The following is a 27,864-nucleotide window of genomic DNA, read 5'->3' as shown; positions in this document are numbered from 1 at the left end:
CTAACAGTTGCCTTGTCCATTCCATACTTAGTCATTTTTTCAATAAGGATTGTATGAGAGACTTTGTCAAATGCTTTGCTGAAGTCAAGATATACTATATCTACAGCATTTCCTTGATCCACCCAATCAGTAATACCATCATAGAAGGAAATTAAATTAGTCTGACATGACTTATTAGTTACAAACCCATGCTGACTCTGTTTAATCACTTCATTCTTATCCAGGTATTGACATACATGTTGTTTAATAATTTGTTCAAAGATCTTTCCTGGTATAGAAGTCAGACTCACCGGCCTATAGTTGCCTGGGTCCACCTTCTTCCCCTTTTTGAAGATAGGAACAACATTTGCTCTTCTCCAGTCTTCTGGCACTTCTCCTGTTCTCCAAGAATTTTCAAAGATTATGGAGAGGGGTTCAAAAATTTCTTCTGCTATCTCCTTCAGTACTCTGGGGTGTAATTCATCTGGACCTGGAGACTTGAATACATTTAGGTTAGCTAAGTGTTTCCTCACTATCATTCTGTTTATAGATATCCTGGATTCTTCTATTCCCTTAATAGGACAGTGAATAACAGTTGATGTTACATTTCCTTTCTGAGAGAAAACAGATGCAAAATAGGAATTTAAAAGTTCAGCCTTCTCAACATCCTGTCTTACCATTTCATCATTTTCATCCTGTAAAAATCCTATAGCATCTTTGACTTTTCTTTTACTTTTGACATATCCCCAAAATCCTTTATTATTGCTTTTGACATCTCTTGCAAGCCTCAATTCATTTTCAGCTTTAGATAATCTGATTTGTGCCTTGCAGGTTCTGCAGACAGCATTATATTCTTCTTTAGATATGCCTCCTTCTTTCCATTTTATAAACATTTTTTGCTTCCTTTTTAGCATGTGCTTAAGTTCTGTGTTCATCCATCCTGGTTTCCTTAAATGCTTCCTATTCTTCCCTCTTTTCGGAATTGTTAACAACTGTGCTTTGAGAATTTCATTTTTCAAGATTTCCCATCCTTCCTGGACATTTTTGTCTTTAAGGATATCCAGCCATTGGATCCCTCCAATTCTCTTTCTGAATCCCTTTAAATCTGCCTTTCTGAAATCTAACCTTGACGTCTGAGTCTTCACAGGTCTTCCGCCTCTAGTTATCCAAAATTCTAAAATAGCATGGTCGCTACCTCCTAGGGTCCCAGCCACTTTTACCTCCTCAACCATTTCCTCCCTGTTTATAAGGATTAGATCCAAGGTAGCAGTTCCCCTTGTTTTCTCCTTTACCTTTTGGAAGATAAAGTTGTCAGCAAGAGAGGATAAGAATTTCCTTGACCTGTTAGTTTTGCCTGAGAGAGATTCCCAACAAATGTCTGGATAGTTGAAATCTCCCATGACAACTATGTCATATTTTTTGGAGAACTTGGCCATTTGATGCATAATGAGTTCATCCATATCTTCAGCTTGCACAGGCGGCCTGTAGTAAATGCCTACAATGGTGTCCTTTCCATTGTTCTGTCCTTGTATTCTTACCCAAACAGTTTCCACAGAACTCCCAGTCTCTGAAGCTTCAATCTCTGTGCAGATATACGTATTTCTAACATACAATGCGACACCCCCTCCTCGTTTATCAAGTCTGTTTCTTGCAAATAAGTTGTATCCTTCTAGTCTTGTATTCCAATCATGTGTATTGGCCCACCAAGTTTCAGTGATTCCAATGACATCATATTTCTTTTCCTGTGTTAGTAGTTCCAATTCTCCTTGTTTGTTGCCCATGCTTTGTGCATTAGTATAGAAACATTTTAGTTTGTGATTGGTTTCTCTTTCTCCAATATTTTTTTTAATTAGATTCTTTCGTCTTTGTTCTTCCTTTCCACTTCTAATAGCAGAGTTCTCAGTAGCATTTGTCAGGTGTATGGCTTTTTCTGGTCTTTTGCTTCCCTTCCCATGTTGTTCTAGTTTAAAGCTCTCCTTACAAGTGTAGCAAGGCGACTTCCAAATACCTGCTTTCCAGTCTTCGTAAGGTGCACCCCATCTCTAGCAAGTAGTCCATCGTATAAGTAGTTCACTCCGTGATCCAGAAATCCAAATCGTTGCTGACGGCACCATCGACGTAGCCAGTTGTTCACCTGCAGAATCTTATTCCACCTCCTTGTTCCATGGCCATCCACTGGGAGGATGGAAGAGAAGACCACCTGCGCTCCCAGTTCTTTCACTTTCTTGCCTAAATCTTCAAAGTCTCTGCAGATGGTTTCCAGGTCGTTTCTTGCGGTGTCATTTGTCCCCACATGTAGTAGCAGGAATGGGTAGTCATCTGTAGGTCTGAAGAGTCCTGATATCCTGTCAGACACATCTTTAATTTTTGCACCTGGAAGACAGCACATTTCTCTTGAAGTTATATCCGGTCTGCAGATAGCGGCCTCTGTTCCTCTCAACAGGGAATCCCCCATGACCACCACTCTCCGTTTCTTCTTCACAACATTTTTCTTTCTCCATCCAGGAGGACTCTGAAGGCGTACAAGGTTGCTGTTTGTTGGCAAAGTCTTATCCTGATGTATTTCTTCATCGTTTTCCTGCGTGAGAGCCTGGTACTGGTTTCTGAGCAGTATGGGTGCTGACTGCCTCCTGATCCTCCTGCTTCTCTGGGTCACATGTCTCCAATCCTCTGTTTCTTCAGGTGCACTTCGAATTTCTTCTCTTTCTGTAAAATGAAGAGATAATTCTGCTCTGTCCAAGAACTCTTCACCTTCCTTAATGATCTTCAACGTAGCTAACCTCTCTTCGAGATTTTGCAACTTTTCCTCCAACAGGGTCACAAGCTTGCATTTGTGGCATGTGAAGTTTGGCTTTTCCACTGGTAAATCTGTGAACATGTAGCAAGAAATGCAGCTCACCAAATGGCTCCTGGCCTCTTCCATCTTGAGATTTCTTAAAAAGATGAAAGATGAGCCAAAATTCGCGCGCCGACAAATGATCTCCTCAAGACTCTTCCCCTGGTTTCTCCGATTTCCTCTTTTCAGCTGCAACGGCCAAAACCCAGTGATCGTTGAGCTCGCGGAGACTCTTCACTTATCCCTGTAGGCACTGGGAATATGCAAATGATCTCCTCAAGACTCTTCCCCTGGTTTCTCCGATTTCCTCTTTTCAGCTGCAACGGCCAAAACCCAGTGATCGTTGAGCTCGCGGATACTCTTCACTTATCCCTGTAGGCACTGGGAATATGCAAATGATCTCCTCAAGACTCTTCCCCTGGTTTCTCCGATTTCCTCTTTTCAGCTGCAACGGCCAAAACCCAGTGATCGTTGAGCTCGCGGAGACTCTTCACTTATCCCTGTAGGCACTGGGAATATGCAAATGATCTCCTCAAGACTCTTCCCCTGGTTTCTCCGATTTCCTCTTTTCAGCTGCAACGGCCAAAACCCAGTGATCGTTCAGCTCGCGGAGACTCTTCACTTATCCCAGAAGGCACTGGGAATATGCAAATGATCTCCTCAAGACTCTTCCCCTGGTTTCTCCGATTTCCTCTTTTCAGCTGCAACGGCCAAAACCCAGTGATCGTTGAGCTCGCGGAGACTCTTCACTTATCCCAGAAGGCACTGGGAATATGCAAATGATCTCCTCAAGACTCTTCCCCTGGTTTCTCCGATTTCCTCTTTTCAGCTGCAACCGGCCAAAACCCAGTGATCGTTGAGCTCGCGGAGACTCTTCACTTATCCCAGAAGGCACTGGGAATATGCAAATGATCTCCTCAAGACTCTTCCCCTGGTTTCTCCGATTTCCTCTTTTCAGCTGCAACCGGCCAAAACCCAGTGATCGTTGAGCTCGCGGAGACTCTTCACTTATCCCAGAAGGCACTGGGAATATGCAAATGATCTCCTCAAGACTCTTCCCCTGGTTTATCTGCTGTTTATACATGGTCAAAACTATACAGAGACAGCGTGTGTCACTCCGTATAAAAATAGATGGAGATTTACAATTTTCCATACAGACACCGTATAGAGCTGTCCGATTCTCAAACAGTATTGTATATCTGCCATTCACATTACGGTCACATCTATACAGAGTCAGCGTGTGTGTATGTGACACTCCTTAAATACATATACGGACATTTCCATTTCTCCATACACCGTAATGTGCTGTCCGATTCTCAAACAGTATTGTATATCTGCTGTTCGCATTACAGTCACATCTATACAGAGTCAGCGTGTGTGTGTGACACTCCGTAAATACATATACGGAGATTGTTAGTTACACAAAAAACATATACAGCTGTACACTTCTTATACAGTACCATATATTTGCTTGTTGGATTATGGTCAAAAACATCCTGGGAGAGCGTCTGTGACTAACAAAATATATACGTAGATTTAATTTTTTTTTAATACACCTTACACAGCTGGACGCTCCTCATACAGTAGCATCTCTCTGCTGGTATTTTTGGCACATTTTCCCAAACATGAGGAAGTATGGTGGAAGAGACCACGGATGTGGGCAGGGGGGCACAGCTGGTACTGATGGTGATGGTGCATCGGATCTTTCTGGCAAGAGCACAATAGCAGCTAAGGCAGGAGGCGTTGAGCCTGCGTCATCATCTGGCCCAAGAAGGCCTGTAAGGTTCCCTTTTCTTGGAGTAGGAAAACCGCTTTTAAAGCCGGAGCATCAGGAACAGGTTTTGGCGTACATTGCCGAAACAGCCACCAGCTCTATTGCCTCCTCTTTTGAACGTTCAAAACCTGCAAGCACGGAGTCATCATTGCAGGGTTCTGGTCAGGAGAAACACCTTTCCTTATGTCCTTCACCCCCACCAAAAGTTAAGGATGCGGCAACCCACACTTCGGATTACTCTATGGAGCTCTTTTCACATACCATGCCTGGGTTATTCAGTCAAATCCTGAATTCCCCAGTCCAAGATGAATCTGACATGGAGTGCACTGATGCACAGCCACTGCTAGATGATTCTGCTGGTACATTGACCCAGAGCACTACATTGCCCTCGCAGTCTACTGAGCCAGAATCTGACCCTGATGAAACCCAGGTGCCCCTTCCCGCATACTATACCACCTTACACGGTGACACAGAGGAAGGTAAAGAGGAAGGTGCAGATGACTTTGAAGAGGAGGTGATGGATGACCCAGTTCTTGACCCGGATTGGCATCCATTTGGGGGAGTAGGGTGGCTTGGCAATAGCTCATATAAGGAGAAGGATCCGCAGCAGGCATTGACATCGCAGCAGCAGTTATTTGGCAGGCCCGTAGCTGTCCAAAATCGTGGACCAAAAACTAAAAGAGTTGCAGGACAGCTTGGCCAGACGGTCAACTTAGCACAGCATGCAAGGCCAGAAAATGTATACCATAGTAGGAAGAGTGCAGTGTGGCACCTCTTTGGCCAAAATCCTACTGATGAGGAAAAGATTACCTGTAAGAAGTGCGGAAGAACCTTTAGCCGAGGTAAACAACTCAAAAATTTGAATACCAGTTGCATGCTTAGACATTTAACCAACATGCACTTGCAAGCGTGGACCTGCTCCGACTGAAAGTAGCCAGCAACGCTCCATCGCTTCCCCCACTGTAAGACCACCACCACCGTTAAGCACACCACCAGCACTAAATGTTAAGGTGTCATCGCAAGGCCAAAGCACTCAGGGAATCATAATGGTTTTGCAACACAACACTGAATCTAGGCCATCACCACCAATACCATCACCAACCCTCTCTCACTCCAACCGGTCCACCGCTACTTGCCCCATATGCAGCTCTCCAGTCCAGCTCACCCTACCAGACGCTCTGAGTAGGATAAGAAAGTACTCATCCTCTCATTCGCATACACTGTGTTTGAACGCCTACATTGCCAAACTAATCTCATTAGAGATGATGCCCTACTGTTTGGTTAAAAGAGAAGCTTTCCGCGAGCTCATGGCCTACGCAGTCCCACTCTATGACCTACCCAGTCGTCACTTCTTTTCTCGAAAAGCCATCCCTGCCCTCCACCTGCATGTAAAAGACCTCATTGTCTATGCACTCAAGCAATCAGTGAGTGGAAAGGTGCACCTCACAACAGATGCATGGTCCAGTAGGCATGGCCAGGGCCGTTATGTGTCCATCATTGTGCACTGGGTTAATGTGGTGGATGCAGGCTCCATGGGGACAGCGACGGTGGAACAGTGCTGCCTAGCCCACGGTATAGGAAACAGTTGGCTGTAGGCTTTCGACCCTCCTCCATAAGCGAAAGCTCGTACACAGAGAACAGTTGCACGAGCACTCCATCCGCAGCTGGCAGTGTTGCACATGAGGTGTCCCACTATTGAACAGCTAGTGATAAGTGTCAGCAGGCTTTGTTAAAGATGATGTCTTTGGGCGACAACAGACACACCGCGGAGGTACTGGCCGACTACTTGCAGCGACAAACTGAGTCATGGCTGGGCAGTCAAATTCAAAGAAGCTTTATTGGCATGACTAAATACACATTAGTTTTGCCAAAGCAAGTGTACAAAAGGGAATAGGGATAGGGACTGTAGGGATGTTGGGTAGGGGCTGTAGGAAAGGTGGATGGGGGCAGATCCAGGATGGGGCTATAGAAGTCCATGGCATATGGAAAGTGGATGGGGGGATGGGACAGATCCAGGGTGGGGCTATAGAAGTCCATGGCATAGGGAAGGAGAATGGGGGGCATGGGGCAGATCCAGGGTGGGGGCCATAGAAGTCCATGGCATATCATAGTTCTCTTTCTCACAGTCTATGGCATGCGCTCGCATATTGTGCTGCTATCTCCACTGCTCTCTCTTCATCCCCCAGCAGGATATATGTTTTCTCTTCCTCCTTCATGGTGATGAAATCCGGGAAGAGATGTGAGAGTCTCCTGAAGTGAGTGTCCCTCACTGCTGAGTATTTGGGGCAGAGTAGCAGGAAGTGGGTCTCATCCTCCAGGGCCTCCTGGTCACAGTGTAGGCACAGTCTTTTCTCCCTGGTCTTGTAGCTCTGCCTGTATCAGCCGGATTCGATGGCCAGACTGTGGGCACTGAGTCTATATCAGCTCAGGATCTTGTTGTCTCTGGGGTCTGGGAGTTTCACCAGGTATGGGGCCAGTCTGTAGTCTCTCTGTAGACTCCGGTACATGGTCAGTTTCTGTGAGCTGATGATGTCATTCTTCCAGTCACTTACGTACCTTTCCTGGCCTTCATCTACCATCTTCCTGATTCTGGCTTTTGTCAGGTTGTTGTGATTGGTGTTCTGGTCAGGTTGGGTTTGGGTGAGCTGTTTCAAGGGTCCAAGTTTTTCTGTTTCACCTACTCATGTCAGTACTTTATGGTGATGGGAGCTTGGACTGCTCCTACGTAGCTGAGCCCGGAATGACAGTGCCCTCTTTAGAACCGTTAGGTGTAGAGGCAGTCTGCTCAGCTCGGCCCAGCAAGCTCTGTTGGAGGTGCTCCGATGGACATGGAGAAGGTGCTTGCAGAATTCCAGGTGGAATATTTCTGTTGGGCTGGAATCCCACCTTGACCAGTCTGGGTAGGTGTGAGGATCCCAGACTTCGCTGCCATACAGGAGGATTGGGGCGATGATACAGTCGAAGATTTTTAACCAGACCCTTACTGGTGACTTCAGATGGTAGAGCTTCCTTCAGATGGCATAGAAGGTTTTGCATGCTTTGTCTTTCAGGGTCTCTATGGCTTGTTTGAAGCTCCCTGACCGGTGAATCTCTATGCCCAGGTAGGTCTATTTGTCCGTTCCTGTAAGGGCGCAGTTGATGAGGACAAATGAAGGGTGCTGGTCTGATTTTCTCTTTCTCTTCTGGAACACTATGATGTTGGTTTTCTTTAGGTTGACCGGTAGTGCCCAAGAGGAGCTGAATTTCTCGAAGATTTTCAGGTTGTCTTGGCCTTTCTCGGTTGGTGACAGAAGCAGCAGGTCATCTGCATACAGCATGAATTTCACCTGCGCATCGTGGAGGGTGAGACCTGGTGCTGTGGAAGATTCCAGAGCGGTAGCCAGCTCGTTGATGTAAATGTTGAAGAGCATTGGGCTTAGGCTGCAGCCTTGTCTGACTCCCCGGCTCTGCTGGAAATAGGCCGTTCTTCTGCCGTTCACACTCACACTGCAGAGGTTCTCGGTGTAGGAGCTTTTGATAACCTTTCCTCCTATTCCGCTCTCCAGCAGTTTCAGGAATAAGCCTGACTGCCACACCGAATCAAAGGCCTTTTTAAAGTCCACGAAACAGGCGTATATCTTCCCGTTCTTTGTATTGTGGACGTGTCTCTGAATGAGGCTGTGCAGGGTGTAGATGTGGTCAGTAGTGTGGTGGTTTGGCATGAATCCTGCTTGGATCTTGCTGAGGACATTGTGCTCGGTGAGGAAACTGACGATCCTCTTGTTCAGGATGCTGTTGAACTGTTTTCCCAGGTTGCTGCTGACACATATGCCTCTGTAGTTGGCAGGGTCATACCTGTCCCCATTCTTGTGGATGGGTGTGATGAGGCCTTGGTTCCAGGTAAGAGGGAAGTAGCCAGAACTTAGCACAATATTGAAGAGTTTAACCATTGCGGCCTGTATTTCTGGTGGGCTGTACTTCAGCATTTCTGGTAGGATTCCATCCAGGCCACCGACTTTTCTACATCTTATGGATGAGATTCTCTCTGCTACTTCCTGTAATGTAATAGGTGTATCCACAGGGTTTTAGAAGTTTTTTACTTTTTCCTTCATTGCTTTTAGTTTTGCCATTATGCTTTCCTGTTCTTGGCTTAGTTCTTCCTTCGGGATGTCTTTATAGAGGTCTCTGAAGTACTGGAGCCAGATGTTGCCATTTTGGATATGGATGTTGTTTTTCTGGTCTTTTGTGCCCGTGTGGTTCCATAGTTCCCAGAAGGAGTTGTCTTGGAGGGCATCTTGGAGTTGGTTAAGTTTGGTGGAGATGTAACTCTGCATTTTCCTCCTGTGGATGGTTTTGTACTGCCTTTGTATGGTTTCATAGGCTTCCCTTAGACCAGGGTGGTTGGGGTCTCTGTGTTTCTTGTTTGAGGCTGTTCTCAGGGTCTACATCTTGAGCCATTCAAGGTAGTCAGTGGTAACGGCCGTAATTTTGTGGCAGCAATAGCCCTTGGAAAACTCACACACATACCTTGCCTGGCTCAAACTTTGAACCTGGTGGTGCAGTGCTTCCTTAACAATTATCAGGAGTTAACATCCCTGCTCCATAAGGTGCGAAGACTGTGCTCTCACATCCTTCGCTCGGCCGTACACTCCAGTCGAATGCAGAAGCTGCAGCAATTGCTCCACCTCCCCAAGCACTGCCTAATCATAGATGTTGCAACAAGGTGGAACTCCACCCTGTACATGGTTGAGAGGCTGTGCGAACAGAGGCAGGCTGTAATGCATTTGTGGGAGGATACACAGGCAGGCAGTTTGAGGGAAGAAATGGAATTGTCGGGTGTGCAGTGGTCAAAGCTGGAAGACCTCTGTAAAGTCCTTCAGTGTTTTGAGGAATGCACACGGCTGGTAAGCGCAGACGATGCCATCATAAGCATGAGCATCCCTCTTATGTGTCTGCTCATGCAAAGATTGACGCACATTAAGGATCTTGCATCTGCAGCGGAGGAGGAACAGGAGGAGGAAGAGGAGGGAAGCCTTGCTGACAGTCAGGTATTGTCTAGTTGTCTGGTCAGGGAACTGTCCTGGACAAGGTGGAGGAAGAAGAGGAAGAGAAGGAGGATGAGGGGGATGATTATTTTGGGCAGGAGGATGCTTCTCAAGGGGCAAGAGAAAATGTTGGCGGTCCAAGGTCAGGTACAGTGTTTGTGCGTGACTGTAGGGATATGGATTTGCCAGAAAGTGCTCCTCCACCCAGCAGTGGCAGTGCATTATTGACACCTGGAACATTGGCCCACATGTGCGATTATGCCTTGCGGATCCGAAAAAGGGACCCCCACATTGCCAAAATGATGAAGGATGACGACTACTGGCTGGCCAGCATCCTCGATCCACGCTACAAAGGCAAATTACACAACATCATGCCACAGGAGAACCTAGAGATAATATTGGCTAACAAACAAGCAACTCTGGTAAACCGTTTGTTTGAGGCTTTCCCAGCATACAGCAGCGGTGCTGGTTCTCCCACCAGCTGTAGTGGGCACAATGCAAGAGGTGTTCATGGTGCACACAGCGAAAGTGGCGTTGGAGACCGGGGTTTAATGACCATGTGGTGGAATGATTTCTCAAGTACCGCTCACATGACTGCTAATACTGCATCGATTACAAGTGACAGGAGACAGCAGTTGTCAACTATGGTTACAAACTACTTCTCCTCCCATATCGATGTTCTCCCACACAGGTCATTCCCCTTTGACTATTGGGCCTTGAAACTGGACACCTGGCCTGAATTGGCACACTATGCCTTACAAGAGCTCGCTTGCCCTGATGCTAGTGTGTTATCTGAAAGAGTTTTCAGTGCTGCTGGATCAATCATGACAGAAAAAAGGACCCGTCAGTCGACCCAAAATGTTGATGATCTAACCTTCATTAAAATGAACCATTCCAACAGGTATGTCCATCCACCCAGCTCTCCTGCTCTCCTGCTGTCTGTCTATGAAGGGCACACAGTGCATCACCCAGCTTTGCACATAGACTTGCCTCTGCACCTAGCATTCACATGGTATGTCCATCCACCCAGCTCTCCTGCTCTCCTGCTGTCTGTCTATGAAGGGCACACAGTGCATCACCCAGCTTTGCACATAGGCTTGCCTCTGCACCTAGCATTCACATGGTATGTCCATCCACCCAGGTCTCCTGATCTCCTGCTGTCTGTCTATGAAGGGCACACAGTGCATCACCCAGCTTTGCACATAGACTTGCCTCTGCACCTAGCATTCACATGGTATGCCTTTCAGCTAACCCCAGCTTACCCCAGTGTTATTTATAACCTTGTTTACTCTGGCTTGATCATAAACATCTGGTCCACTCTTAATTGTCTGGCCAAGATGAGCAGAGACCACTCCTCTCTGCTTCACACCTGACTGCACTTAGTTGTACATATATTGCAGAGCACAAGTCTGCATAAAGACTTCAGTCTGCAGTGTGATTTCCTATAAGTGTGTTCTAGAAGTGTGAAGATTAATTTAAGAATTAAAACCAGAATTGAACCAGAAGGGAACTGAAGGTAACTGTACAGTCACTGTAAACAATGTTTCTGTTTGTTTTCATTTTCACCCCAATAATTCTTCACTTTCTGCTAATTCCCCTAATCCCTACTCCTAGTAAGGAACTGTTCATCTCTTCTTCAATCCTCCCCATCCACCTCACCTCCTCCTCAAAACTGTTCCTTAACATACAATCCTCTGTCTCCAAACACAGACAGCCCCCTCATGCCCTCTCCTGCTCCCACCTGCTAACACTTTCTCTGCTCCTTCTCACTGCTGGTGATATCTCTCCAAATCCTGGCCCTCCTCACCACATTCCCACAGTCATTTCTACCTCCCATCCACGCTCTATCACAACCTTCCGTAACCTCTCCAACCTTATACCCATTCACCCAGCCCCCGCTTCCCCAGTCCCACTAACAGGAGCTCTGTGGAACGCTTGCTCTGTCTGCAACAAGCTTTCCTACATCCATGATCTTTTTGTCACTACCAAACTTTCCTTCCTCGCCATCACCGAAACCTGGCTCACCCCTTCTGACACAGCCTCTCCTGCTGCACTTTCGTATGGCGGCTTCCACCTTTCTCACACCCCCCGCCCCAGCAGCAAACATGGCGGAGGAGTTGGTTTTCTCCTGTCAGATACCTGCTCCTTCACCCCAATCCCACTGCCACCCTCTGTTACCCTCCCTTCCTTTGAGGTGCACTCTGTGCGCATCTACTCCCCCTCCAACCTCCAACTGGCTGTCATCTACCGCCCTCCAGGGCCAGCCACCACCTTCTTTGACCACTTCACCACCTGGTTACTTCATTTCCTTTCCGCGGACATCCCTACTATCATCATGGGCGACTTCAACATCCCCATTGACACTTCCCTCTCAGCTGCCACTAAACTTCTATCTTTCACTTCCTCCTTCGGCCTCACTCAATGGTCTTCTACATCCACCCATAAAGATGGCCACACACTGGACCTCATCTTCACCCACCTCTGCTCCCTATCTAACCTCTCTAACGCACCTCTTCCTCTCTCTGACCACAACCTGCTCACATTCTCTTCCCTCTTCACTCCATGTCTACAATTCCCATCCCACAAACTTTCACACCCTCGCAGGAATCTTAAACACCTTGACCTACACTCATTCTCTGAATCCCTCCTCCCTCTCACAGATATAAGTTCCTTACACAATGCAGATGACGCTGCTGCTCTATATAACACCACAATAGCTGTAGCTTTGAAATCCGCTGCCCCACTTACACATACCAAAACTCGCAAAATCAACAGACAGCCCTGGCACACCAGCCTGACCAAAGAGCTGAGGCGAGCTTCCAGGGCTGCTGAGCGCAGATGGAAAAGATCCCACTCCAACGAGCACTTCATCCCATTCAAACAGTCCCTCACTACTTTCAAGACCACACTCGCCACAGCTAAACAAAGCTACTTCTCATCTCTCATATCCTCCCTGTCTCACAACCCTAAACAGTTATTCAACACCTTCAATTCTCTCCTCCGCCCCCCAGCACCTCCTCCCTCCCCACTCATCTCAGCTGAAGACTTTGCCTCATTTTTCAAGCAGAAAATTGATAACATCAGGGACAGTTTTGGTCAACAACCCCCAGAGCCCTTCCTCCTGACTTCCCAGCCCTCCACCTTCAAAACCAACTTCTCCACCATTACAGAAGATCGACTCTCCACTCTACTCTCAAGATCACATCTCACCACCTGTGCACTCGACCCAATCCCATCCCACTTCATACCAAACCTCACCACAGTCTTCATCCCAACCCTAACCCATCTCTTCAACCTATCACTAACAACTGGTGTTTTCCCCTCAAGCTTTAAACATGCCTCCATCACACCTATCCTTAAAAAGCCCTCTCTTGACCCATCCTCTGTATCTAGCTATCGCCCTATATCACTTCTCCCCTACGCCTCCAAGCTACTGGAACAACACGTCTACCTTGAACTGTCCTCCCATCTCTCTTCTTGCTCCCTCTTCGACCGCTTACAATCTGGCTTCCGGTCACACCACTCCACTGAAACTGCCCTTACTAAGGTCACCAATGACCTCTTAACCGCCAAGAGCAAGCGACACTACTCTGTCCTCCTCCTCCTGGACCTGTCGGCTGCCTTTGACACAGTGGACCATTCCCTATTATTACAGACCCTCTCATCCCTCGGCATCACAGACTTGGCCCTATCCTGGATCTCATCATACCTAACAGACCGGACATTCAGCGTCTCCCACTCACACACCACCTCCTCACCTCGTCCCCTATCTGTCGGAGTCCCACAAGGTTCAGTCCTTGGGCCCCTGCTGTTCTCTATTTACACCTTTGGCCTGGGACAGCTCATAGAATCTCATGGCTTTCAGTATCATCTTTACGCTGATGACACACAGATCTACATCTCTGGACCAGATATCACCTCCCTACTAAACAGAATCCCTCAATGTCTGTCCACTATTTCATCCTTCTTCTCCGCTAGATTTCTGAAACTCAACATGGACAAAACAGAATTCATCATCTTTCCCCCATCTCACGTGACCCCCCCTATGAACCTATCAATTACAGTAAATGACTGCCCACTCTCCCCAGTCCCACAAGCTCGCTGCCTCGGAGTAATCCTTGACGCTGATCTCTCCTTCAAACCACATATCCAAGCCCTTTCCACTTCCTGCTGACTTCAACTCAAAAATATTTCACAAATCCGTTCATTCCTCACCCAAGAATCTGCAAAAACCCTAGTCCATGCCCTCATCATCTCTCGCCTTGACTACTGCAACCTCATGCTCTGTGGCCTCCCCTCAAACACTCTCGCACCCCTCCAATCTATTCTAAACTCTGCTGCCCGACTAATCCACCTGTCCCCCCCGCTATTCCCCAGCTTCTCCCCTCTGTCAATCCCTTCACTGGCTCCCAATTGCCCAGAGACTCCATTACAAAACCCTAACCATGACATACAAAGCCATCCACAACCTGTTTCCTCCATACATCTGTGACCTCGTCTCCTGGTACTTTCCCGCACGCAACCTCCGATCCTCACAAGATCTCCTTCTCTACTCCCCTCTTATCTCCTCTTCCCACAATCGCATACAAGATTTCTCTTGCGCATCACCCCTACTCTGGAACTCTCTACCACAACATATCAGACTCTCACCTACCATCGAAACCTTCAAAAAGAGCCTGAAGACCCACCTCTTCCGACAAGCCTACAACCTGCAGTAACCACCGATCGACCAAACCGCTGCACGACCAGCTCTACCCTCGCCTACTGTATTATCATCCATCCCTTGAAGATTGTGAGCCCTCGCGGGCAGGGTCCTCTCTCCTCCTGTACCAGTTATGACTTGTATTGTTTAAGATTATTGTACTTGTTTTTATGTATACTCCTCCTTACATGTAAAGCGCCATGGAATAAATGGCGCTATAACAATAAATAATAATAATAATAGTAATAATGCATGGGTTTCCAAGAATTTTGTCACACCTTACCCTGATGACACATAGGTTGCCAGAAAAATGGCTTTCATTGGTCCTCCTCTTCCTGGGACTTGACCAATTTCGCCTTTAGCAGCTGGTGAATGTCCAGCCTACACATCAACATATGCCATTTTTTAAACCTCCCTAACTGGGTGCTCACCCCCCCAAGGGCTGGGGTCAACACCTGGCGCACCCAGGCAAGTGCCATTGCTCTGGACAGGTGAATGGGCCCACTGATGGCCAAGGGCACTGTGCCAGTACCATCACCCACGAGTGTGCCCCCACTGCTTGGTCATGGCCACAGCACTTGCAAGTTGCAATACTTACCTCTCCGTGCTCCACCGCTGTGTAGTCTGGGCAGTTAAATCCTTCACAGGGACGGCCACTAGAAATTTGGTGTATTGATCGATGATGGTTAAGATGTAGCTATGGCCTGTCCTGCTGACCTCTACCTTCAGATGATCAATGGCTACCATTTCTAATGGATGTCAACTTATAAGCGGATGTAGTGGTGCTTTATGATCACCTTTCACACTTGTGATAGTCACAGACGTGTGACATTCCTGCCACCATTTTTCAATGTCTCCTCTCATGCCAATCCAATAGAATCACCTACGGCCTGTGGCTTCTGTCTTTTGCACACCAAAATGACCAGACACATCATGATAGGCAGTGAGGACCATGTCTACATCTCTCCCTGTGATCACAATTTGATGGAGACGAGTAACAGTTATCTGATCCACGCTACTGCCATAAAGCAATCCTTTCTTCACAAAGAACCATTTTTGCTGTCACCACAGACACAGTAATTGAGTGTCTGCGTCACCTCTGCAACATCTACCGGGAAGTTTCCCAAATTTCTGCAAACACTCGACTTTCCGTCTGTACTTGTATCCATGTAGTTTCCAGTAGCGGAGCGTCTGGACTGGCTTACTGAGATTGAAATATAAACGAAGATTTAAAAGTACCACAACACTGTATACTGGTGTACGCTTCGAATACCTTTCCCTTTTTCTACTTTTTAAATTCTGGTGTAATACATACTGAGCCTGTGAGTGTCTGTGTCTGACTCCGGAAGTATAGGCGGAAATTAACAATTACCCCTAGACTGGATACACCTGGTATGTGCTGATACTGTACCTTTGTTCAAAATTTTTTATTACAGTATCATCCATAGTGAGTGAGCGTGTGTGGTTTACGCCTTCTATATATACGGTGAATCGGAGATACCAATTTTTACCCTATACTCGATACAGTTTATATCTTGTTATACAGTACTTTTGTTCGACATTTAGTATTACGATCAAATCCATATTGAGTAAGCGTCTGAGAGTGACTGCGGGACTATGTATACGGAGATTTCAATTGTACCCTATAATATATATACTTGCTATCTTGTTATCCAGTACCTTTTTTACAACATTTATTATTATGGTCAAACCCAGACTGAGTGAGCATCTGGGGGTCACTCTGGAAATATATACCGAGATTTCAAATTTGGCCAACACTTTATACAGCTGTACGCTTCTGATACAGTAACCTTTTTTGCCATTTTGATTCTGGTGTAATCCATAATGAGCCTGTGAACGTCTGTCTGTTACTCCGGAAATATATTTGGAGATTTAAGATTACCCCAACACTGTATACAGCTGTATGCTTGTGTTACATTACCCATTTACAGCTTTTCATATTCTTGTGTAATCCATACTGGGCCTGAGAGCGTTTGTGTCTGCCTCCTGAAATATATACGGAGATTCAGAATGTTTAGACTATACTATACAGTACATACCATGTATCTGGTGATACTGTACCCTTTTTCAACTTTTTATTTTATTGTGTAATCCATACTGAGCCTGTGAGCATCTGTGTATGACTCATGAAACATATATGGAGATTTACTGTTACCCCTAGACTGTATAGAGCTGTACGCTTCTCATGCAGTACCATATATCTGCTGGTATTTTGGGTCCATTTTCCAAAACATGAGGAAGTATGGTGGAAGAGGACGCGGACGTGGGCGTGGGGGGCCACCTGGTACTGATGGTGGTGGTGGTACATCTGCTGCTAGTGCCAAAAACACAATAGCAGCTAAGGCAGGAAGTGTTGAGCCTGTGTCATGGTCTAGCTTTGGAAGTACTGTAAGGTTCCATTTTCTGGGAGTAGGTAGACTGCTTTTAAAGCCGGAGCTTCAGGAACTGTTTTTGGCTTACATTGCTGAAACAGCCTCCAGCTCTATTGCCTCCTCTTCTGAAGTTTAAAAAAATGCAAGCACTGAGTCGTCAGTGCAGGCTTCTGGTCATGAGCAACAACTTTCCTTGTGTCCTTCACCTACACCAAAAGTGAAGGATGCGGCAGCACACACTTCAGATTACTCCATGGAGCTCTTTTCACATACCATGCCTGCGTTCATTAAAAATGGGGCCCATCATATACTGGAGTATTCTAAATGGGGGACATCAGACACTGGAGCAGCATTTACAGGGCCCATTATACACTGGAGCATTAGAAATGGAGCTCATTATATATGGAGCATTACTAGGGCCTATCATACACTGGAGCATTATCCATGAAGCCCATCATATACTGGAGCATTCCAAATGAGGGACATCAGACACTGGAGCAGCATTTACAGGGCCCATTATACACTGGAGCATTAGAAATGGAGCCCATTATATATGGAGCATTATTTGGGCCCATTAGACACTGAAGCATCATCCATGAGGCCCATCATATACTGGAGCATTCCAAATGGGGGACATCAGACACTGGAGCAGCATTTACGGGGCCCATTATACACTGGAGCATTAGAAATGGAGCCCATTATATATGGAGCATTATTTGGGCCCATAAGACACTGAAGCATCATCCATAGGGCTCTTCATATAGTGGAGCATTCTAAATGGGGCAGATTAGACACTGGAGCAGCATCTATGGGGCACATTATACACTGGAGCATTAAAAATGGGGCCCATTATATATGGAGCATTATTTGGGCCCATAACACACTGGAGCATCGCCTATGGGGACCATCATATACTGTAGCATTATGTGGAGCTCATCATATACTGTATGGAACATTATATGTGACCAATTATTCTGTATGGAGAAATATATGGGGCTCATTATTCTGTATGGCGCACAATGTGGTGGCCATAATACTGTATGGAGTAATATACTGTCCATTTTTGAGCTATTGTACAATTTAAAATAGATCAGTCATGTCATGTAAGCAGTGAATTATTTGTCATTCTACTATACCTATATTTCTGTGTCGTATCGGAGCATCATGAGTTGTGGTATGTGTTAAAGGGGCGCACTGACACTCTTTGGCCCAAGGCACAAGAAAACTTGGAGCCAGCCCTACCCCTCCACAACTTTAGCCAAATAACCCCCAGTTTTCAATGCGTAACTATTATTATGAAGTAAATTAAGGTTGACAAACTTCAGTAATAAGAATTGATGTTTTTGGCATTGAAATGGGCACTGTAGGTGTGTTTACTGTCCTCCACTCCCTGCCAACTTTGCTTCCCCATTGACTTGCATTGGGTTTCGTGTTTCAGTCGGCTTCCGTCTTCTCCCTATAGTCGACCGATTTCGTTCGATCCGACTCTTGCGAAAGTCGGGTTTTACGAAACCCGACTCGACCCTAGAAAAGGCAAAGTCGCTCATCTCTAGTTAAAAATGCTCACTATAATGGATAAAAACCTTGAGAGGTCAAGATTCCAAAGTGGGGTCAATTTTGTGGGGATTTCAATGTTTAGGCCCATCAGGGGCTCTCCAAAGGCGACATGACATCTGCTCTCGATTCCAGCCAATTTTTCATTCAAAAGTCAAACAGTTCTCCTTCTCTTCTAAGCCCCACTGTGTGGCCAAACAGTAGTTTTCCCCCATGTATGGGGTATTGGCATACTCAGGAGAAATTTCACAATAAGTTCTGTGGTCCATTTTCTCCTTTTATCCCTGTGAAAATAAAAAAAGTTTGGGTCTAAATTATTTTTTTAAATTGGCATAGTTTCTTACCACAAACAGATAACCTGTTGTTAAAAAGTTTAATCCCTCCCCTGAGTATGTGTATTGATTGTTTTTAATTTTAGGCAGTTTGTACTTTTTTATATTTACTGGGCAAAACCTTTAATTTATTTTATATTAATTTTGCTCCAATAACGTGAGTCTGAGATTAGAAGATTAGATTGAGAGGGCTTTTAATGGCAGGTTTTGATATAAATAGTGACAATCTTTGTGCCGTGCTGAGGATAGCATCCATGCTGAATAAGTAATGGGAAAAAAAGCTGTAGGTATTTTATTTTTAATAACTTTTATTTGGATTAAATGTGTGATAAAATGGACTTTTCTCTATGAAATGTTATTTGTTGGAAACATTTTATTTTTATTAATTTTTTGCTTTTGTTTTTTATTCTTAAATCTTTGACCTTACAGGAGAGGATAAAGAAGGAAAACTACAAATAGTTACATGTACTTCCATTTATCAGTTTTGAGACACTTAGTCAAACTAATTTATTCCAAATAAACATATGTACAAGCGTTTCTCACAAAATTAGAATATCATCAAAAAGCTAATTTATGTCAGTTCTTCAATACAAAAAGTGAAACTCATATATTATAAAGAGTCAATAAAAACAGAGTCATCTATTTCAAGTGTTTATTTCTGTTAATGTTGATGATTATGGCTTACCGCCAATAAAAACCCAACAGTCATTATCTCAGTAAATTAAAATAATTAGCTAAAAACACAAAGGCTTCCTGAGCATTTAAAAAGGTCTTTTAGTCTGTTTTAGTAGGCTCCACAATCATGGGGAAGACTGCTGACTTGACAGACGTTCAGAAGGCAGTCATTGACACACTCCACAAGGAGGGTAAGCCACAAAAAGTCATTGCTAAAGATGCCGGCTGTTCACAGAGTGCTGTATCCAAGCATATTAATGAATAGTTGAGTGGAAGGAAAAAATGTGGTAGAAAAAGGTGCACAAGCAACTGGGATAACCATAGCCTTGAAAGGATTGTTAAGAAAAGGCTATTCAAAAATTTGGGGGAGATTTACAAGGAGAGGACTGCTGCTAGGGTCATTGCAGCCGTAATGACTCTATATAATATATGAGTTTCACTTTTTGTATTGAAGAACTCAAATAAATTACCTTTTTGAGGATATTCTAATTTTGTGAGAAGCACCTGTATCTTTTGTCACTAAATTCTTGTCTAGCTCATCTTTTATATAAGCTGTCCATTATAGCTACCCTACTATTCTGTCAACACATCAGCCTGATGATAGTATTGTTTCACTGTATAGCAGGATTTCAGATTTGGCTGGAACTAATTTGGTAATGTCCAGTTTTTGCCCTTTAGAACAGACAATCGTATACACAAGGCAATGAGCCAGGATCCTTGCAGATATCACTAAACTTGTCCTTACTTTGTCACTTAGAGTAATCATCACTTTCGCTACAATGTGTCAATGTCAGCCTCATTTTCTCCTCCATCTGTAATCCAGTATCCCCAGGTGGCACTGCCCTATTTTTATTGTATCTTATCAAAGTACTTGAAGGCCTTGTATTACACATCAAACAAGCAAAGTCCTGATCCACATGTGGCATGAAGGGAACAATGAACATATTTTATTCCATAGAAGGTCTATTGTTTTATAACTAAACACATTCTAGTTACCCCACACAGTTTCCTACCTAGTAATGTCCTAGAAATGTCTCAGCATTTTGCAACTTATTTCTGAGAAATGATGAAGTAGTTTATATTGTGTTGCTGCAGCAATTTGGATTCTCTTCTAATATGATCAGACAAGAAGAAAGCGATGTGTCCTTTTTTCTGAGACTACTTTAACTGTTTGTAGTCACATGTGATATCTAGACCTTTATGTTCTTTCATTCAATATGTTGTAATGTTATGACTGATCTACCCTCCAACATTGTTCTATGTCCTCAGCGTCTCCCAGCCCTATGACAGACTATTACTTGTTAGAGCAGAAGAAAATGTCTGAAATGGTCTGTTTAAAGGGAATCTGTCAGCAGGCTTTTACTATGTAATCTGATGGCAGCATGAAGTAGGAGTCAAGACACTGATTTTAGTGATGTGTCACTTGTTAGGCTGTGTGATGTTTTTTTTTTCAACACAATGAATGTTTTATCACCAAGAGATTAAAACTACAGCACTACATCTAAGGTATATGCTGGTCCAAGCACTCCCCCAGCACTGATTAGCAGCTTACTGTTAATGTACAATGTATACAGAAAGATGCTAATCAGAGCTGTGGGCGAGGTTAGCTTTCGAGCTCTGCTACAGGCTACATCTAAAATCTCTGATTTTACCACAACTGCTTTACCCAGTAAACTCGATGATACATCACAGGAATAAGGTTCTGTTTCTTTACAAAATGTTGTTCACAAATGAAGCCCAAGATAAAAACAAAATAAGGCTAGTTTCACACTTGCTTTTTTTTGCAGCGCGTTTTTCCCGCAAAAAAACGCATTGAAAAAACGCATACATAAGCATACAACTGCTGCGTTTTTTTCAAGCATTTTTATGAGCATGCATGAAAAAAACGCAGCGTTTTTATGCGTTTGTATGCGTTTTTAGCGCGTTTTTACCGCGTTTGCGTTTTTTTCCAACATTTTTAGGTGGCCCCTCACACTACCCAAACCATGACTTTACTAACCCTAACCCTGACCCTAACCCTAACCCTAACCCTGACCCTAACCCTTAACCAAATCATACTTAACCCTAACCCAAACCCTAAACCCTAACTAACCCTAACCCTAACCCTGACCCTAACCCTAACCCTAACCCTAACCCTGACCCTAACCCTAACCCTAACCCTAACCCTGACCCTAACCCTAACCCTAACCCTGACCCTAACCCTTAACAAAACCATACTTAACCCTAACCCTAACCCTAACCCTAACCCTGACCCTAACCCTTAACCAAACCATACTTAACCCTAATCCTGACCCTAACCCTGACCCTAACCCTAACCCTAACCCTAACCCTGACCCTAACCCTTAACAAAACCATACTTAACCCTAATCCTGACCCTAACCCTGACCCTAATCCTTAACAAAACCATACTTAACCCTAATCCTGACCCTAACCCTGACCCTAACCCTAACCCTAACCCTGACCCTAACCCTAACCCTAACCCTAACCCTGACCCTAACCCTTAACAAAACCATACTTAACCCTAATCCTGACCCTAACCATGACCCTAATCCTTAACAAAACCATACTTAACCCTAATCCTGACCCTAACCCTGACCCTAACCCTAACCCTAACCCTGACCCTAACCCTAACCCTAACCCTAACCCTGACCCTAACCCTTAACAAAACCATACTTAACCCTAATCCTGACCCTAACCATGACCCTAATCCTTAACAAAACCATACTTAACCCTAACCCTGACCCTAACCCTAACCCTAACCCTGACCCTGACCATAACCCTAACCCTAAACCCCCTTAACTAACCCTAACTCTAACCCAAACCCCTAAATTCCATGGTTTAAAAAAAAAAACGCATATGCAAAAAAACGCATACATGAGCATGCCAGTGCGCACATATGCGCATCCATAGGCTATAATGGCCATTTTTAGCGCAAAACGTGCGCATATGTGCGCATGCGCTTTTTTGCAGGGCCAAAAAATGCAACATGCTGCGTCTGGAAAATACCAACGCACACCCCAAAAAAACGCAGCGCATGAAAATCGCATACATGCGCTGACCAGTGCGCAGGTATGCGCACCCATGTTAAATATAGGGGAAAAAACGCATGCGCAGGTGTGCGTTTTTTTCCAGCGCTAAAAAACGCAAATGTGAAACCAGCCTAAGAAAATACCTTGCAAAAAATAAATAACTAGCAATAGTGCATGAAAATAATATAGGGTACTTAGTTAGCAGAATTTTGATAAAAAAAAAAATATAAATGCCTTGAAAGCCCTGTCATTTCAAAGTGAAGAGGTTGTTAGGGTTGATGGATTGCACTAAACAAAAATAAAAAATAAAATGCAATCGCAACTCGAGTCCACTGTGCAGAGATATACAACTGATGCTGGGGTGAACAATGGCGGAACGAAGCAGCGTGCGTTCACCTTAATCAGACTGCGTTAATTCCTCACAGTATGACCAGAACGCAGAATACCCAGCTCTGCTAACTTCACGGAGAGGTAGTGCAGAAGGGTTGAGCTTGTTCTGTAACTGAACTGTGCTAACCGCATACACGAACGAAACAGATGCTAAGTCAAGAGAAAAAACTCAAATAACGTTAGGTACAAAACCCTGTTGACTTCACAGAGGAGTAAAGCACATAGGTTGGTCTTGCTCTGTAACTGAACTGTGCTAACTGCACACATGAAGGAGACAGATGCTAAGCCAAGCGGAATAAACCATAAGAAGCTCAGACTGAGAAGGTAGACCAATACACACACATGCAGACAGAGTGATAGAGTATCCACTCACACCCACCGAACCTGAATGATACTAGCGCCCGTGTTCACTACTGAGAGTCTTTTCAACCCAAAGCTCCACCCCCAAACACTCACTCCCAGCTGGCCGTGACATAGCACATAGGCCAATCCGGAGCTGCCACATCACCAGAACAGCTAATATTGGACCACCAATGAGAAGATGCCACATCACGGGCATGCTCAGTAAGATGATCTCTGGACTTAGACTCCACAGCGAAAGGCTGCACCTGTATATCACTGATTACCATAGATTTGGCTGGAAAGCCAGCAGTAACCAAATGTATACCACGAGCCTGAGCAAGATGCTGAGAACGACGTTTGTGCTGAGCAGCAATCGCAGTGGCCAGACCTGAATGGCAGACCACAGCACCAGACAATGCTTGGGATCTGTCACACGCAACAGGAGAATCTTGGCACCTAACAGAGATTAATATTCAATGAAATTAAATATGCAAATTGCCTATTCATAGATAAAGAGAACTTGAACTCTATAGCGCCACCGGAAGTAGCAATCCTAAACGTCAACATCAAGCCTTGCTATATGACTTAAGTCCATGTCACACATAGCGATGTCCCAGCGATCCCACCAACGATCCAACATGGATTGGATCGCTGGGACATCGTTAGGCTGATCGCTGGTGAGGTGTCACATAGACAGCCCCAGCGATCAGGACCAGTGACTCTGGATGCTGGTTCCTAATGTAAACGTCGGATATCAAGAAGCCGCGCGACACCTGGATGCATGCTGTTTACCTTGGAAACCAGCGTGTATGCCAGTTCCCAAGGTAAACAGCAGGTATCCTGGAGCCGCGGCTCCTGGATACCCGACGTTTACATTAGCAACCAGCGTCACTGATCGCTTGTCTCTCGCTGCCACACGCAGCGATGCATGTTTGGCAGTGGGAGACCAGTGATGGAAAAATGGCCCAGGCTGCTCAAGCACGATCAACGATAACCGGCAGGGGGGCTGGTTGCTGATCCCCGTCACACACAGCGATCTCGCTGGCGAGATCGCTGATGTGTCACAAAATTAGCGATCTCCCTAGCGAGATCGCTGTGTGTGACGAGACCCTAAGGATAAAAGCCAAATCAGAATCTTAATTTGCATGCTTGTTCTTTCAGGATGTTATCCATCAGCAGTGCAAAGCATGGGATCTGACTTGGCTAGGTGATAGGCATAAGATTGGGATCTAAGGGGTAAGATTCGTATGCCATGCAATGCTCCTCTGGGAAAATAAATATGCAAATTACATCTCCAGAGAGGAAAAGGACTAGAACTCGCGTGTCCTCTATTGGAAGTAGCAATCCTAAAAGTCAATATCAACCCTTAAACGGGCCTTGCTTTATGACTGTTTCAAGTAGGTGGCAGTAGAGTTCAAGTTATCTTTTTCTCTGAAGAAAAATTTTTCAGAGGAGCATTGCATGGCATTTAAGCCTCTTCACTCTGACATGCCAGGCCTGGCATGTAACTCTCCATTAGTAGAAATGTTACCCCCTAGATTCCAGTGTTATTCCTCTCACATAAACAAATCAGATCTCATATTTTGCACTGATGAGGGGATAAAATCCTGAATCACCATGTCTGCAAATTAAGATTCTGGTTTGGCTTTTATTCTAACTCATATGGCAAGGCTCATTAAACTGTCCATATTGACTTTTAGGATTGCTACTTTCAATAAGTGGCACTAGAGTTCAAGCTCTCTTTCTCTCTGAAGATGCAATTTGCATATTTTTGCAAGCAATTTTTTTTTATGTCACACCTAAATAATAAAAAAATACAAAAATAATACATATGATTTCACTTTAATCATACTGACATCGAAAATCATGTTGCCTGGTGATTTTTACTGCAAAATGAATGACATAAGAACTAAACCCCAAAAATAATGACAGAAATATATATTTTTTTTCATCGTTTTCCCTATTTTTTTAAGTTTTTCAGTATATTATATGCCAAATTGTTCCATTCAAAATTACAACGAAACCCATATCAATAAGTCATCATGCAAGTATGAAGAAGGGAGGAAAAAAATAAAATTGTAAAAACAATAATTGACTTATTATTGCAATTTTCATGGAAGAGTATTGGGAAAGAGTGTTTTTAAAACCAATTGAAACATATTGTCCGAAAGTGCCTGCTCTTACTCTCCTATTTGTTTTTCTTACTTTTCTCCACAGTGTTCCTCTCTGTTGTCTGTGGGTGAATTTTTGTATGTTTGGTATTTTAATTTATCCCTGTATGTCCTCCCTGGTTTGTGAACATTTATACAAAATTACTCCCCACTTTCCTAGGCGAGGGAGAGGTACAGATATAGGGCTGGCTGAGGATTCCAGCAAGGTACATTTCCCAGCTTCTTCACCATCAGAAGTAGTGCAGGGAGCATGGATAGCTAGTGCGCCCCTAATGTTAGTAACATGGAAGGAGCTTCTGTACCTGGGTATTCCGGCAATACAGTTGTGTTTTCATCTGAACACCCACTCTAAAGACTTCTTGTATGCTATTGCATTGATCTGCTGTTTTATGTGTACTACAAATATCAAAAAACTAACCAACACTTCCAAAGAGAAGATGGCTTGTACCTGTTCACACTTGTCTTCTACTGTTTGGAGGTACAGGTCAGTCTTTTTGATATTTGTAGTAAACGTCTTCTGACTGAGCACACTTCTCATCAGCATAAGGCATATTTAATTAGAGCTTGATCCTACTTGCCCTTGAAATTATAGACTTTTAGCCCAGGAGAGGCATCATGTTAGGTTTAGGGTAACAACAAAGGGGTACACCTTATCGCTGGCTGTTATGCTCACATGAATTGGCCAATTTGTGCACTAAGTACCTTAATTTTAACATATTTTCTATAGCATTTATGCAACTCCAATTTGATATATTCAATGTTTGCATGACCAGAGCCCTTGTATACACTTGTATGGAGTGAGGCCATGTTCTCTAGTCAGCCATTCCCACTGGATGGCCAAATCACTAGTCAGGGCTGGGTATCGCTCAATACAAGTGTACGGACTGAGGCCACATCCACTGAACGGGCTCTGGTCGCGAGTATTTATATCGAATACATAACCTCCAGTCCCAGCTCAAAAACCTGTGAATCACCGCATCGCTGGGGAGATTCATAAGTCTACAGCCACAAAGAGTGACTGCAGACATCAATTTTGACTGGATAATCCCTTTAGTGATACCAGACTAGAAGGCAAAATTGTACAGAGATCAGCAAAGCAACAAATAAAGAAGCCAAAAAAGTACCAAGGTAGGTGACTAAAATGTTTTGGTGAGCTTCAACGTTATGGCAGTTTTTACAGAGTTTTGTGATATTCTCTGACGATCCAGACCAATAATTGTCATGCTAAAGACTGAAAATCCACATCACATGTCAATATCTGCACTGAATATTTCCACAATGTGATTTTTTTTTCAAATATCTTTACCTTTGCCACTTTTATATTACACAGTCGATTTTCTGTCTGAAAATTTAGGTTGAAAATTGTCTGTATTTCCACTACATGTGAATGTATCATTGAGTGGAAAGTTCTTTTTACTGTCTTCAAGGGAACACTTGACCAGGATCCAAGGTATGTTGAGGTAACAGAGAACCTTGCATTGTAAATGTTGATAGAGAATAAGATTCTATATTGTTGCCTTTCAAAGTAATGAGTTGTTACTGTTAGAAGACAAGTCATCATAACAAATTGTGAAATATACAGAATACTAATAGGAAACATTTGGGGCACTTAAAATGTGCAAATAGCTTTATTATCACTTTTTTAATAATTCTTTACTTATTGAGCAATAAACAGTAAGCAAATGTTGACCAAACTGTGTAGTACAATGATCAGTATTACAAAGCAAAATCACAGAAACAACAATAACAAAGGATACCTCGAGTAAGTGATAGCCAACTATAATGGTTCAAATTGAATTGTCCAAAATATTATAAGAGGTCATATAGAAGTCAGGTTATAAAAGCAATATAAAATGGAATGGTAAGTGTATCAGCAAAACGGACCAAATGGTGGATGGGGATGAATAGAGAAAGAAAGAGAAGGAAGGGCAGAAAAAGAAGCAGATTGGTTAGGATGCGATGAGAGCTGTAAGCTTTGTTGTAGTTAGATAGAAGACTTGTCACTCCAGAGATTAAAATTTTTCGGAAACTGGGTGGGCTTGTGTTTCCAAGCTGGAGAGTTCTTCATGATGGCATATCAGCTAGATTTTATTTTTCTATACAGAGATTCACTGTTTTGCAGCTCCTAGCAAACGTGCTAGCAGGACCTTTTTTACTTCAGTGTCAGTTAAGGACATATTCAGTTCTTTTTTCCGTGAGTGTAAGAAGGTCAATTTATGAGAAGTCATTGATGATGGTCAGACCTCATCTGGAATACTGTGTCCAGTTTTGGGCACCACATTTTAAAAAAAGCCATCAACATACTGGAGCAAGTTCAGAAAAGAGCGACCAGAATGGTGACCGGTCTGCAAACCCTGTCTTATGAGGAAAGGTTGCAGGATTTGGGAATGTTTAGTTTGCAGAAGAGAAGACTGAGAGGAGACTTAATAGCTGTCTACAAATATCTCAAGGGCTGTCACATTGTAGAAGGATCATCTTTATTCTCATTTGCACAAGGAAAGACTAGAAGCAATGGGATGAAATGGAATGGGAGGAGACACAGATTAGATATTAGAAAAAACTTTTTGACAGTTAGAGTGATCAATGAGTGTACCAGGCTGCCATGAGAAGTAGTGAGTTCTCCTTCAATGGAAGTCTTCAAACAGAGGCTAGACAGACATCTG

Source organism: Dendrobates tinctorius, unplaced genomic scaffold (assembly GCF_039654945.1).
Source record: "Dendrobates tinctorius isolate UK_male_01 unplaced genomic scaffold, ASM3965494v1 ptg000030l, whole genome shotgun sequence".
NCBI classification, from domain to species: domain Eukaryota; kingdom Metazoa; phylum Chordata; class Amphibia; order Anura; family Dendrobatidae; genus Dendrobates; species Dendrobates tinctorius.
The sequence above is the reverse complement of the archived record's forward strand: the minus strand, read 5'-3'. Positions refer to the sequence as shown.